Below are 14,240 nucleotides of genomic sequence, written 5' to 3'. Positions count from 1 at the left end.
TTGGCTGTGGTGACATTCTGTCATCAAACTAGCATGGTGACCAGGGGTCAAGTGATCAAGTTCATGTAGATCTTTCTTACAGGGGGATAAGCTTTACTTTGATATGATCATTGATATGGTAATTTACAAGTCAGGAAAGAGATAACCACTCCCCCCTCTATCTTCATTCCTCTCTGTTCCTTCTTGGCTGTGCTACTAAGCAGATGTGCAGACGCCATGTGCTATCTTAGTGAACCATGTTATACTCTGTTGCTTCCTTTTCTTCCTTGGTGGATGTGATGTTGAACTTGCAGCAGTGAGCCATTACTAGATGTGAAGGCCTAACCGTGGGTGAGATCAAACGTGTGGGGAAGGGGATTACTATATAGATAGATAGATTTAAAAGGGTTGTTGCTCCGTGGGTCTGGGCTGTGTGTTTGAGATACATTTATAGTATTGTGTTGTTGTCTTCTAAATAAATACCTTTTAATGTAGACGAACCTTGTGTAATATTTATATTAATTTGGTGATTACACCACATTGGCCAAGTTTACTTTTTTCCCCTGTGTGATCTCCTTTCGATGGGTCTCGGACACCCGTGCTTTTGACGCTGATGCGTTCATATTTTGTTCGCCGGGGGTTACCTTTCAGGTCTCACGCTGTACCAAATCAGACTCCTCCTCAATTGTTTAGCCCTTTGTCCCTTTGGATCTGTAACTTTGTGTTGTATTGACCCTACGTCGCTATGTCGAAGCTATCGAGACGTTAAGGTCTTCTTCCTCCTGCCAACTAGTGGACTCGAACAGAATCTCAAAATGTGCAGCCAACCAAAAAAAAAAATTGAAAAAAACAGCGTGGGAATAATGCAACTAAGACCATGAACCCATAAACAAGCACTCACAGAAGCATCGACAGCTGTCCCCATACCTGTAGAAACATGTATAATGATGCTATGTTATGCTATCTATATGTACTTATGCTATCCTCATGTCTTTTCTAATGCACCTAATGAATCCTATCAAACTCTGGATATGACCTAAGAGCCTGGACAAGTGATGTATTTTAATTCCAACACGCAACACAAGGGCAAATAACTGATTGCAGTGCTATTGTACCACCCATTTCAGTTGTACTTGAATATGTAAACTTCTCATGCCCCCCCTCTCCAGTCCCTTTATCAATCTTCCTCCCCCCTTTTACTCCTAATCAAAAATGTAACTGCTCACAGCACTACAATGGAGTTATGTTCTATGTTACCAGTTGTGGAGTATGGTCACCAAGTCTTTTCAAATGTATTTGTACACATAGTATGACTATGAATGTCAGAGTTGCCTTGATGTTCTGTTCATATTTATGTCTGTGAAATACAATTTCATAATAAAAAAAAGACATTGCAATAAAAATAAAATAATGCATTGAGCATGTCAATACAAAAGAGTCCTTTTGACATTGTAGAAAATTAATTTGATATAATTTAATAAAATAACCCAGTCTTTTGGTGTACACATCTCCTGATTTGGATAAAGTTTAGGCATGAGTTATAAAAAGACAAGGATGTTCTAGCCCTGTAACTTGAAAAATTATCTTGGAAATCATACTACAACTGCTTGAAATGCTGTCTGCATCTTTTAGTGTAGCCCATCAAACAGACACATAATTTGAGGAGTTCTGTTAATTATATATTAATGTCAATAAACAAATGTAACGGATCATCTGGCACCCCGACTGGGTACTTCCGCCAAAGGACCACTTCCTAGCTGGAACAGGGGACAAACCGCAGCACTTCTTACCCTCAGTTGCCGTAGCTTGACTAGGGCACTGGAACCACCACATCCTTCCTGGATGCGAAGAGAAAATTAGCTCTGACACCTCCAGGCACTGGACGACACTCAGTCCTGGGAACTCTGGAACTGAATGGGGAATTAGCTCTAGTCCTTACAAGGACTTTCCCCATTGAATCTCCTGCAAGCTGGAACAGCAGACACAGGAGCAAATCTTCTTTCCCTCCAATAACTGGTTGACACACAGTTTTGGAGTGCAAGCAGAAATCTCCAGTTTAATGGGACACACTGGCCTTTTATACAGTTTTCCAGGCCAGAGGAACACCCCCTGGACCTGATGGGGCACAGGAACACAAAGGACATAAACCAATCAGAACAAACATACAGTCTGTGACACACCCATGTACAGCACACAATCCCTCCCCTCTGCTTAGGAGATAATTGAGTAAAGTTCTGTAAGTAACTCAATTATCTCCAGACAGAAAAACCACATTTTCACAAAGTTCATAAAGTACCCCAAAATCCAACATATCCCCTGGTAGTCCTGATCTGGGTGAACAACATATCCAAAAATCACCCAGATCGGTTTAGGGGTTCAGGAATTTCCTAGTCATAGTTTTGACCAACCGCAAGAATGGCCCCATGCCCAAAACAGTTCCAGGGAAATCAGTGCTAACAGTCGGTCAAATTTGGTAGTCTTTTACAGGTTTCCCTGCAGGGCCCATAGTCTGTGGGCAGGAGGCTGGCAAGCAGACTCCTCCAGGAGCTTGTGGCAAACTCACTTGAAAAGGGGAGTTTGTCACAACAACAATGAATAAAGATATTTATCAATATATCTTGAGCCTACAGACTCACCAGTGTTTAGATTTGCTTTATTCAAGATCGAGAGGAAAGCTTTTTTTTTTTTATTGTGTGCCATACTTACATGTAGAGACAGCCACTGCTAGACTGCTTTCTATATCAGAGCTCTCTAGGTTTGGGGATGCATTTATTGCATCCTTAAAACGGTTGACTATTTACAGGAGTCAAAAGAGAAAAGAGGGTTGCACTCTCTCATAAAAAATCACAGGGTGCTGACTGAGCATGGGTCAGCATACCCGATAAGAACAAATACTGAGGACTGGATTGAGGAACACTGGAATAGACAACATGCTATAATTATTTTACTCTATAACAGTATTGCTGGGTGTCTCATGGTTCGGGCATCCAGTAGTAGCCTGTTTATGCCATGTACTAGGTACTACCACTACCATAATTTGTTTGGCAGTAGTCATCTGATTACTGTGTCATGATGCCACAGAATTTCAATGTATGGGGCAGCCTGGCCTGAGCAATTGTCATGCTGTCTCATTTTTGATGAGTCTGACAATAACAGTGTCCCAGGTACAGTGCCCATCATAAAATGGGTCCAAGAAGAATTTTAAAAGAGCAGGCAAATTACGGGCCAAAATCTACTTTAAGGAATTAGAAGTCAACAGTTCTATTTTGCAAGAGAGCTGCTATCTACCTCGATAGCTACAGAATGTTCTTAATAATGAAATAAGTAGAATTAGGAGAAACAGCTCTGAAATTTAGGTTTTCAAAATTCATACTGAAACCATTATATGAAGAAAAAAATGGAAAAAAGAAGTAAAAAGAAAGACCAATGTATCAAATTAACTTTAGAACTTGAAAAGGGCTAGCTTTTCAAAGACAAAATAAATCTAAAAGAAAAGTTCAAAGAATTTGAATACAACAGTAATTATTTTAGATTTCAATAGAAACAATTTAAAATGTAAGAAATGTTAAAGTAAACATTTGTGCATTCATAGGAAAGACTGAACATTAGAGAGAAAAACAAGAATAATAACAATTATTTTAGAGGAGAATGAAACCTTAAAAAAGATTAGCTAAGAGGTATTTTTTTTCTTTTTAACAAAAAGTAAAAAAACATTTCTAACATTTTGAAAAGATTTCTATAAGTGTACCCTACACAACCATTAAAACAAATAGGAACAACATTTCATAACGGAAGACGTTCAGTGCTAGGTGTCATTTATTGCGTAACATTAATGTTCATACTGGTTGAGATATGTACGGAAGAATTGAAAGCTACTACTATAATGATGGGAGAGCACATCAGGAACATTGCTAAGGGATGTATGTACTGCAAGAGTTGTCTTAATGCCGGCCAATGTCTGTTAAAAAGTGATATTAGAGGTGTGGGAATCATGATAATATGCCTAGGAGATAAAATAGATTTACCAGTTTATCTAAGGATGGATTTACATTATGAGTGCCTATAGGCACAAAGTTCTCAAAGACAGGCTTTATTTCTATTATCTCTGTCCACTTACTATTTTGTCTATCTTCAAAATAAATAAAAACTATATTCTTATTTTAAAAAAAAAGAAATAGTAGAATATTTGAATATGATAAAAAGTGTTGTATAAGCACACATATGTGTTTATCGTGTGTGCACATGTGTAGCAGTTTGTGTGTATTACTGTGTATGTATATCACTGTGTGTTTATTTAGAGTGTGAGTGTGCTTAGCAGTGTGTGTGCATAGTGTGGGTACCATTATGTGTGTAACAGTGTGAATAGCAGTATGTGTGTGGGTTGGTAACAGTATTTATTAATAGAATTTTGCAAATAAATTACATGAGCTATCCTATTCCTCACCTTTGCTAGGCATAACCCCATGGGCACTAGAAACTATATAAACCTGGGAAGCAAAAATGTATTAAAAAATCAAACGACCCCCCCTCCCCCCTCCACCCCCCCCCCCCCCCCCGACCCCTTTCCCTTTTATTTTCTCTCTATACTGCCTCTCTAGGCAAGCCTGTACAGCTGACTTATTAACATCACAACCTGGAGTTAATTTACTATCCGTCTTTAGAATATATTTTTTCACTCAAACAGCAATCCCAGGGTGTACAAGATGGCAGACCCACATCCACATAAGCCTGTGCATTATACAACATGGAGGAGAAAATGGTTGAGACACAGGACTGCTCCAGAGCATGTTGCCTCCTTAGGCACTGATTACACAGAGGAGATGATTTAATTTGCTATCTCCACACTCAAGGGACACAAGACCCCAATACTTGAAAGTTTCATGGCAATATTGTATAAGACAGCAGGGGAGACACTCACCCCACATCAAACAAGTCTTCTTAACACCTTGAGACAACAAGAAAATCTCACTCATGACACCCTACTGGCACATATAGTCCTTATCCCTAAGGACGGGCGAGATTACATGAAGGTTGAGAATTACCAACCCATGTTCTTGGTTAATAATGATGTCAAAATCCTCACATATGCCCTGGCTGCCAGTCCTAAATCCCTATCACAGATATGTACTCATTCTGACCAGGTCAGCTTCATCCCCAATTGACAGCTGTTTGAGGAATCTCCCCTCCTCTTTGTGCATTCTTCAGAGTTTCTCCTAAAACATATTAGAGAAAACTGTCTAATAGGGAATGCAGGTAGGTGAGGAACAATAACATTTTTTGGCATATGCCTCATATAATCCCTCATTTATTTAGTTCCATAAAACAATTTGTTAATTTCACTGGATACAAAATTAACTGAGATAAATCTAGCACCATGCCCTTGAATCAGTCGGCTGCAAAATTTACAGACGGCATAATCCAAACGTTTGGGTTGCCAGTAAATACGGCATGATCAATTATATTGGCAAAAACCTTATCTCAGATCTAAAGTCACTATACACCCTTTGACTGCCCCTCCTCCTTTTCATTTTCCATGCTCTTCCAGTACCTGTCAATAAGAGGTATCTCAGCAGTTTACAAACACAAATAGACCATTTCATTTGGCATAACAAGAGACTCAGAATAGTGCAGACCCAAGAGAAGGGGTGGACTGGGGTTACCCAAACCCAGGAGACTAGAGTTACCCAACATATGTATTACTATGCTGCTCAACTATCACGGATTGGCTTGTGGCCACTGCCCCCAAAATAAGATGATGGGTAGACCTAGAGTCTTTTCTAATGGAGACAGATCTCCCCCAGTTTTTTTCCTGTGGCTAGGATGATCCCAAAGTGCTATGCTGAGGGATCAGTGTTCTTTCATCCTCAACTTCCTTGGGAGATGGGATAGGTGTTGAGATACATTTAGTATATCAGGCTCCCCATCACCAATGGCCTCCTACTTAAGGAAAAAATACTTCCCCCTGGGGGAATGCCACAAGGATTTCAAACAGCACATACATAGTGTACGGGAAGGAGACTCTACCCAAAAAATCAACAAATCAACTAAGATAGTCAATATGATCCACTTGGATTTATTCTGATATATGCAGGTCAGGCAATGCACCATAAAGGAGTTAAGAAAAGTGTAGCTAGACAAGAACTTACTTTCTTTGAGAGATTATGCGACCAGTATAGTTGCCCGAATGGGCTGACCTCCAATATGTATAATTATAAATGCCAATAGATGATTTCCAAAGCAGACTCAGAAATTTTACAATGAAAGAACATTGGAGATGCATAGCTTCCCATTGACTCAAACAATAATTATCAATTTTGGGGAGTTTAAAACTTGCTAGCAGACAACAGTTAAAACATAGTAAAACACAAAATAGTAGTAGATAAAAACGTAAAATTGAAATAGAAATAGTTTCCACTGGCAATTTTTATTGGACTTTATATTGGACATTTTTTAATATTAATGTATATTTTCTGTGTCAATTTTACTTACATATTGTCTAAACATATTGTCTTTAGAGCACATCACACCTATCCCTCACAAGATACAAAACTTTACAATCTGGTTACAATAGAGGACTGTCATATCCTGTTCCTGCTGCAGATCATTTCTGGTGATGGCTTCTGGTATCCAGTACTCTTTTTACAATTCCTGTTTAGTTTTTCTTGGTTTTTCTGGTTTTCTATTCTATGGCTGGTTTTATTTATGCTGGGTTTTCTGGGTTCATTCCTTTATTCCATTCCTGGAATTTCCAGTCTCTTGGATGCCTTTAAATGTTTGTTTTTTTGTTTCCACACCCATTCCTTTGCCATTAATCCTTTTTGTTGTGTACGTGATCTGGACTCTGCTTTCTGTCCTGCTCTGGTTCTGGGTTCCTCTAGTCTAAACTAGTCTTGTCTTTTTGTCAGGATTACCAGTTAATCCAGCATGCAGAACTGTGTCACACCTAGGACTAAGGATAACGTATAACCGGACCTTAGAATGGCCAGACTTAACATATCTAAGAATAGGCAAAATACTTGCCGAGGTCAGGAACACAGAATCAGACACAACAATGAGAGAAAACCAAAAGTCAAGGATACCAGAATTCAGGGAAGTTAAAACGAAGCCAAAGTCAAGCACCAGAAAATCAAGATCAGTAACGCACTTTCGGATTACCATCAGGATGAAACCACGGCAGGGTAATGAGCAAAAGGAGACCTGGGTTTAAATACCCCTCCTGTGGATCCGATTGGCTGTAACCGGCCTTTGACCCCAAAAGCAATTACCGGGTTTCCATGTGCATGATTGCTGCTCAGCATAAACCCTCTTGTGGATCTGATTGGCCATGACCAGCCTTTGACCCCAAAAGTAATTACCAGGTTTCCATGTGCATGATTGCTGCTTGGCACAACTTATCCTGTCAGGACGCTAATGCCGCTCGGCACAACTTTTCTTGTCGGGACGGTACATGCCATCAACCACATTTTTATGTGCGAATAAATACGTGACATTACTCCCCACCTGAAGACCGCCCACCGGGTGGGCAGGACCAGGTTTGAGAGGAAACTTGGCGTGAAAAGAACACATTTTATGTCAGCATGGATATCAGAAGCCAAAACCCAAGAACGGTCAGCAGGCCCATACTCCCTCCATTCAATCAAATACTGTAAGGAACCATGAGAAAACCTGGAATCAATGATGGAGGAGACTTTGTACTCCTCCTGTACAGAAAAAAACAAAGGAGGAGGGGGAACAACTGGACTTGTATGGCAATTGCAAACAAGCGGTTTGAGCAAGGACACATGAAAAGTATCAAGTATACGTAAGGACACTGGAAGGGCCGGAGAATAAGAAACAGGGTTGATTCTCCTAACCACATGAAAAGGACCAAGGAACCTCGGAGCAAACTTCATGCTGGGAACCTTCAACCTGATGTTGCGTGAGGATAACCAAACCCGATCACCCACCTTCGAAACTGGATTGGCACTCCGCCGTTTATCTGCATGAAACTTAAAGCGAGCAGCCACAGTTTCAAGAGCGGAGTGAACCTTAGTCTAGGAATCATGAATAGAGGTAAGGTGATTATCCAGAGTAGGGATAGCCATATCAGAAAACACAGCAGGGAGAACAGCAGGATGACGACCCTTATTGACAAAAACGGACTATGCCCAGATGAGTCATGGGTAGCGTTATTCCTTGCAAATTCGGCCCAGGGCAATAATTCAGCCCTGTGTACTGTTCACGAAGCAACATAAATACAGCTCAAGTGATTGTTTAGCTCTTTCAGCCTAGAATTAGTTTGAGGATGGTAAGCAGAGGAAAATGACAATTCAATGCCCAACTGTTTATTTAATGCCCTCCTGAACCATGACACAAATTGGGAACCCCTGTCCGACACAATATTTTGAGGAATACCATGTAGCCTGACAATATCGCGTATAAATATGTGCACCAGGTACTGAGATGATGGCAATTTTTTAAGTGGAGTAAAGTGTGCCATTTTGGAAAAGCAACCATGAGGTGGGTTGTATACCCAATGGAACTAGGCAGTTCAACAATGAAATCCATCGATAAATGAGACCATGGGATACTGGGTATAGGAAGTGGCTGTAACAATGCACACAGAAGTTTATGAGGAACCTTCAAAACTGCACAGACAGCGCAGACTTCTACATAATCATTAATATCCCTCCTGAGTAATTCCCACCAAAATGACCTGGAAATCGTGGATACAGTTTTATTAATACCCGGATGCCCAGCGGTCACATTGTCATGAAATACCTTCAGCAGCTCTTTCCTGTCAGGCAGTGGAATAAACAATTTATCTTGAGGTGTGTTGCAAGGTGCCTGGGGCTGAGCCACCATGATAGTACGAAGCAAAGGGGACGATAAAGAAAGGACAGTGGATGCAATAATAAACTCAGGAGAAATAACAGGGGATGTCTCTTGTTCTAGATCCGATTCAGGCCGCTGTTCAGGCCTCTTAGGTGATAATGAAGCTAAAGCGAGACAAAAATAATGACCATATAGCTTGTCTAGAAGACAGTCATTTGGCATCCCCAATATATGCCAGGTTCTTGTGATCAGTAATAATCAGAATGGGATCCTTGGAACCCTCCAAAAGATGTCACCATTCCTTAAGTGCTAGTATGATGGCTAACAGTTCTCTATTACCAATGTTATAGTTACGCTCTGCAGGAGACAACTTTCTGGAGAAGTAACCACAAGGATGCAAAGGATGCCAAGGGGCATCCTGACTCTCTCTCTGAAAAAGAACAGCCCCGACCCCTGTCTCGGAGGCGTCAACCCTTAAGTAGGAAAGATTTACTAGTGTCTGGATGTCTTAATATGTCAGCAGATGTGAACATTTGTATGCACTCCTAAGGTCAAGTTTGGTAAAGATCTTAGCACCCTTGCGTCTATCAAACAATTTGGATATAAGGGGAATGGGATAGGCATTCTTTACAGTAATCTTGTTTAGTGCCCTGTAGTCAATGCAAGGACGTAACTCTCCATCTTTTTAACCTACAAAAAAGAATCCTGCTCCAGCAGGCAAGGATGATTTATGTATATGGCCTTTTCTTAATGATTATTTGATGTACTCATCCATGATCTTAGTTTCTTGTGGGGGTAGGGCATATACTGCCCCCTTAGGAGGCATAGCCCCAGGCAACAGATCAATGGAGCAATCATATGACCTGTATGGAGGAAGGACATCAGTCTGGCTTTTACTAAATGCCTCCCTAACCTCCCAATACTGTATGGGAATTCTGGGGGTTAGAGATGTAGCAGTGGGTAAAGCAACAATGACCACTTTTTTAGTAATGTGAAACGTGCAGTTTTCCTGACAGTCTTTACCCCATTCCAGTATTTCCCCTTTAGTCCAGTCAATATGAGGGTTATGCTTGATGAGCCAAGGGAAACCTAATATGAGGGGACAAGATGGGGAAGCTATTATCTGGAAGGTAATGTCTTCCTTATGCAAAGCTCCTAACGTAATGCAAATAGGTAAGGTCTCATGGGGAATCAATGGTTGAGATAGGGGACTCCCATCAATAGCCTCAACCGCTAGAGGTGATGATCTCTCCTTGATTGGTATATAGTGTGTTTCTTAACAAAATATAAATCAATAAAGTTACCAGCCGCACCTGAGTCAACCAGTACTTTGCATGAAAAGTTCTTCTCATTGCAAAAGGCGGAAATGTCAAGGAGAAATCTGCTTCAGGAATTGCTTGAGGATGTATCCATTACACTTAAGACCTGTCCCCTTAAGGTTCTTAGGTGTGGAAGTTTTCCGGACGTATAGGTCAAGCATCTCTCATGTGTCCTTTATTGCCACAATATAAGCAAAGACACTATTTTCTCCTATACTGTTTCTCTGCCTCAGACAGTCCAGAAACCCCTAACTGCATAGGTTCTGGTTCAGGCAGCGTTGGAAGGCCAGAGACAACAGGTTTTGGAGAATCAAGGTTCTAGTGACATAGTCAAATGTCTACTTCTGTTTCTAGCAATTTCCCTGGTCCTGAGTCTATTATCGATCTGCATCACATAAGTAATAAAGTAATTTATCCCATTAGGTAGGCCTTTGGCAGCAATTTCGTCAAAAATATTCTCTGATAATCCTTTTTTAAAAGCAGCGAATAATCCATTATTAGTCCAGTCTACCTCAGATGCCAAAGTACGAAATTCTATGGCATAATCTGAGATAGACCAGTTCCCTTGGTTGATATGCATTAAGGCAGTGGAGGCGTCTTCCTCCCTGCCTATTGGTTCAAACGTCAGTTTGAATTCCGCAAGGAATTCCTGGTAAAAATTCCTGGTATTACTTTCCAATAATGGATTAGCCCAAGTTAAGGCCTTACCTTTAAGTTGGTTCATCAGATACCCAATCTTAGCTATATCTGAAGGAAATGAACCAGGTGAGGCCTCAAAGTGGTACTCAATCTGATTGAGAAATCCCCTACATTCCTGGATATTATCAGAAAAATGCGGGGGAGGAGATAAGGAAATTGTAGATGTCCTATATACTATAGGTGGAGGTACATTAAGCAGCGTTGACATAATCGGAAAAGCCTCAAGTTGTAAATGAGCCATCCTAGTAAGGAGCATGCTAAAAGCCCGGGAAAATTGAAAATATGGTGATCATTCTCCTCTAGCTTTCTCTCACAAGCTGGATACCAGAATTCAGAGAAGTCAAAACGAAGCCAAAGTCAAATACCAGAAAATCAAGATCAGGAATGCACTCTTAAACAACCATCAGGATGAAACCATGACAGGGCAATGAGCAAAAGGAGAATCGGGTATAAATACCCCTCCTGTGGATCTGATTGGCTGTAACTGGCCTTTGACCCCAAAAGCAATTACCAGGTTTCCATGTGCATGATTGCTGCTCAGCACAAACCCTCCTGTGGATCTGAGTGTCCATGACCGGCCTTTGACCACAAAAGCAATTACCAGGTTTCCATGTGCATGATTGCTGCTCGGCACAACTATTCCTGTCAGGATGCTAATGCTGCTCAGCACAACTATTCCTGACAGGACGGTACATGCCATAAACCACATTTTTTATGTGCGGATGAATATGTGACACTTATCTTGTTTGGTGCCTGTTCTAGTCTTGCCTTGTTTCTAGTACTGGATACATACCTGCTGCAGAGCCTCCCTCTCCAGATCCTGGGAGGTCTGCATATTTTATCCTAGTTTCTGGGATCCACAGAAGCTGATCAGGGCCCTGGTATGTGGCCGCACAAACCCTGGTGCTCAACACTAGAGGGTGTGTGGTTACCCTGCACCAGGCCCTGATTGTTCATTTCCACAAGGTTGACTCCTATTATCATCAGGCACACAGGGGACCTGGTCTCCGTACCGCCACCCATGACAAGGACAAGTTCACTTCAATAAATACTAAACTATATCATTTTTTGACAATTGCTTGGTCCATCAGTCTACTACTGAAATTTGTACCTTTCTTGATACAATGTATCTCCCCACTATCTCAGATAATTTAGTACTGTAGCTCATGGCTATCCCTCTGCAGTCTCATCCCACTGTGAAAGGATGCTCCTTCACTCGGTCCATGTCCAATGCTTTGGGTTTATTTTATGATGCTATCATGGTAGCTGTCATGGCTAAGTATAAAAGCCACAATTAAAAGACAAAATATGTTTTGACAAAATAATCGCTTTAGAAACAGGACCCTTTCTTATGGATTTTTGTCTTCTAAAACAAGTGGAATATACTGGGATAGTAAAAATCAATAACATTGTCTTGATCATGTATATGGATTCATGTTGCTTTAAAGAATTTTGAGTGGCTAAAGACAAAAGGCTGCAAACTAAAACTTAGAACTGAAAATGTATTGTTTGGCTTACTAATTTTAATAAGCTTTTGTAAGTTATTTAATGTGTTTATACTATTATTGTTCATGTGTGCTTCACTGCATTCTTCACTCTAAATAACTACAGGGAGTGCAGAATTATTAGGCAAATTAGTATTTTGACCACATCATCCTCTTTATGCATGTTGTCTTACTCCAAGCTGTATAGGCTCGAAAGCCTACTACCAATTAAGCATATTAGGTGATGTGCATCTCTGTAATGAGAAGGGGTGTGGTCTAATTACATCAACACCCTATATCAGGTGTGCATAATTATTAGGCAACTTCCTTTCCTTTGGCAAAATGGGTCAAAAGAAGGACTTGACAGGCTCAGAAAAGTCAAAAATAGTGAGATATCTTGCAGAGGGATGCAGCACTCTTAAAATTGCAAAGCTTCTGAAGCGTGATCATCGAACAATCAAGCGTTTCATTCAAAATAGTCAACAGGGTCGCAAGAAGCGTGTGGAAAAACCAAGGCGCAAAATAACTGCCCATGAACTGAGAAAAGTCAAGCGTGCAGCTGCCAAGATGCCACTTGCCACCAGTTTGGCCATATTTCAGAGCTGCAACATCACTGGAGTGCCCAAAAGCACAAGGTGTGCAATACTCAGAGACATGGCCAAGGTAAGAAAGGCTGAAAGACGACCACCACTGAACAAGACACACAAGCTGAAACGTCAAGACTGGGCCAAGAAATATCTCAAGACTGATTTTTCTAAGGTTTTATGGACTGATGAAATGAGAGTGAGTCTTGATGGGCCAGATGGATGGGCCCGTGGCTGGATTGGTAAAGGGCAGAGAGCTCCAGTCCGACTCAGACGCCAGCAAGGTGGAGGTGGAATACTGGTTTGGGCTGGTATCATCAAAGATGAGCTTGTGGGGCCTTTTCGGGTTGAGGATGGAGTCAAGCTCAACTCCCAGTCCTACTGCCAGTTTCTGGAAGACACCTTCTTCAAGCAGTGGTACAGGAAGAAGTCTGCATCCTTCAAGAAAAACATGATTTTCATGCAGGACAATGCTCCATCACACGCGTCCATAAAAGAAGAAAATCTAATGACATGGCCTCCTTGTTCACCTGATCTGAACCCCATTGAGAACCTGTGGTCCATCATCAAATGTGAGATTTACAAGGAGGGAAAACAGTACACCTCTCTGAACAGTGTCTGGGAGGCTGTGGTTGCTTCTGCACGCAATGTTGATGGTGAACAGATCAAAACACTGACAGAATCCATGGATGGCAGGCTTTTGAGTGTCCTTGCAAAGAAAGGTGGCTATATTGGTCACTGATTTGTTTTTGTTTTGTTTTTGGATGTCAGAAATGTATATTTGTGAATGTTGAGATGTTATATTGGTTTCACTGGTAAAAATAAATAATCGAAATGGGTATATATTTGTTTTTTGTTAAGTTGCCTAATAATTATGCACAGTAATAGTCACCTGCACACACAGATATCCCCCTAAAAGAGCTATAACTAAAAACAAACTAAAAACTACTTCCAAAAATATTCAGCTTTGATATTAATGAGTTTTTTTGGATTCATTGAGAACATGGTTGTTGTTCAATAATAAAATTAATCCTCAAAAATACAACTTGCCTAATAATTCTGCACTCCCTGTATAGTATTATTATATTTTAATACACTTCTAATTTGCAAATAAAGTAAATATCTGAGATAGCAATTGCAGGTTCAAATCCCAGCAGGGTTGACTCAGCCCTTCATCCTTCTGAGGTAGATAAAATGAGTACCATTAAAGTGGGTAATAGTAACAACTTCTGGATGTTGGGCTAAGGTAACATCTCCAGGTCAAAATTGAAAACCAGAGTAATCTGAATGTACCTTTCTTGGTTAAATGCTTTGCTATTATTATTATTATTATTATTATTAATATTATTATTATTATTATT

The sequence above is a fragment of the Pelobates fuscus genome, chromosome 4 (genome assembly GCF_036172605.1).
Source record: "Pelobates fuscus isolate aPelFus1 chromosome 4, aPelFus1.pri, whole genome shotgun sequence".
Classification (NCBI taxonomy): domain Eukaryota; kingdom Metazoa; phylum Chordata; class Amphibia; order Anura; family Pelobatidae; genus Pelobates; species Pelobates fuscus.
This window is presented reverse-complemented; position numbering follows the sequence as displayed.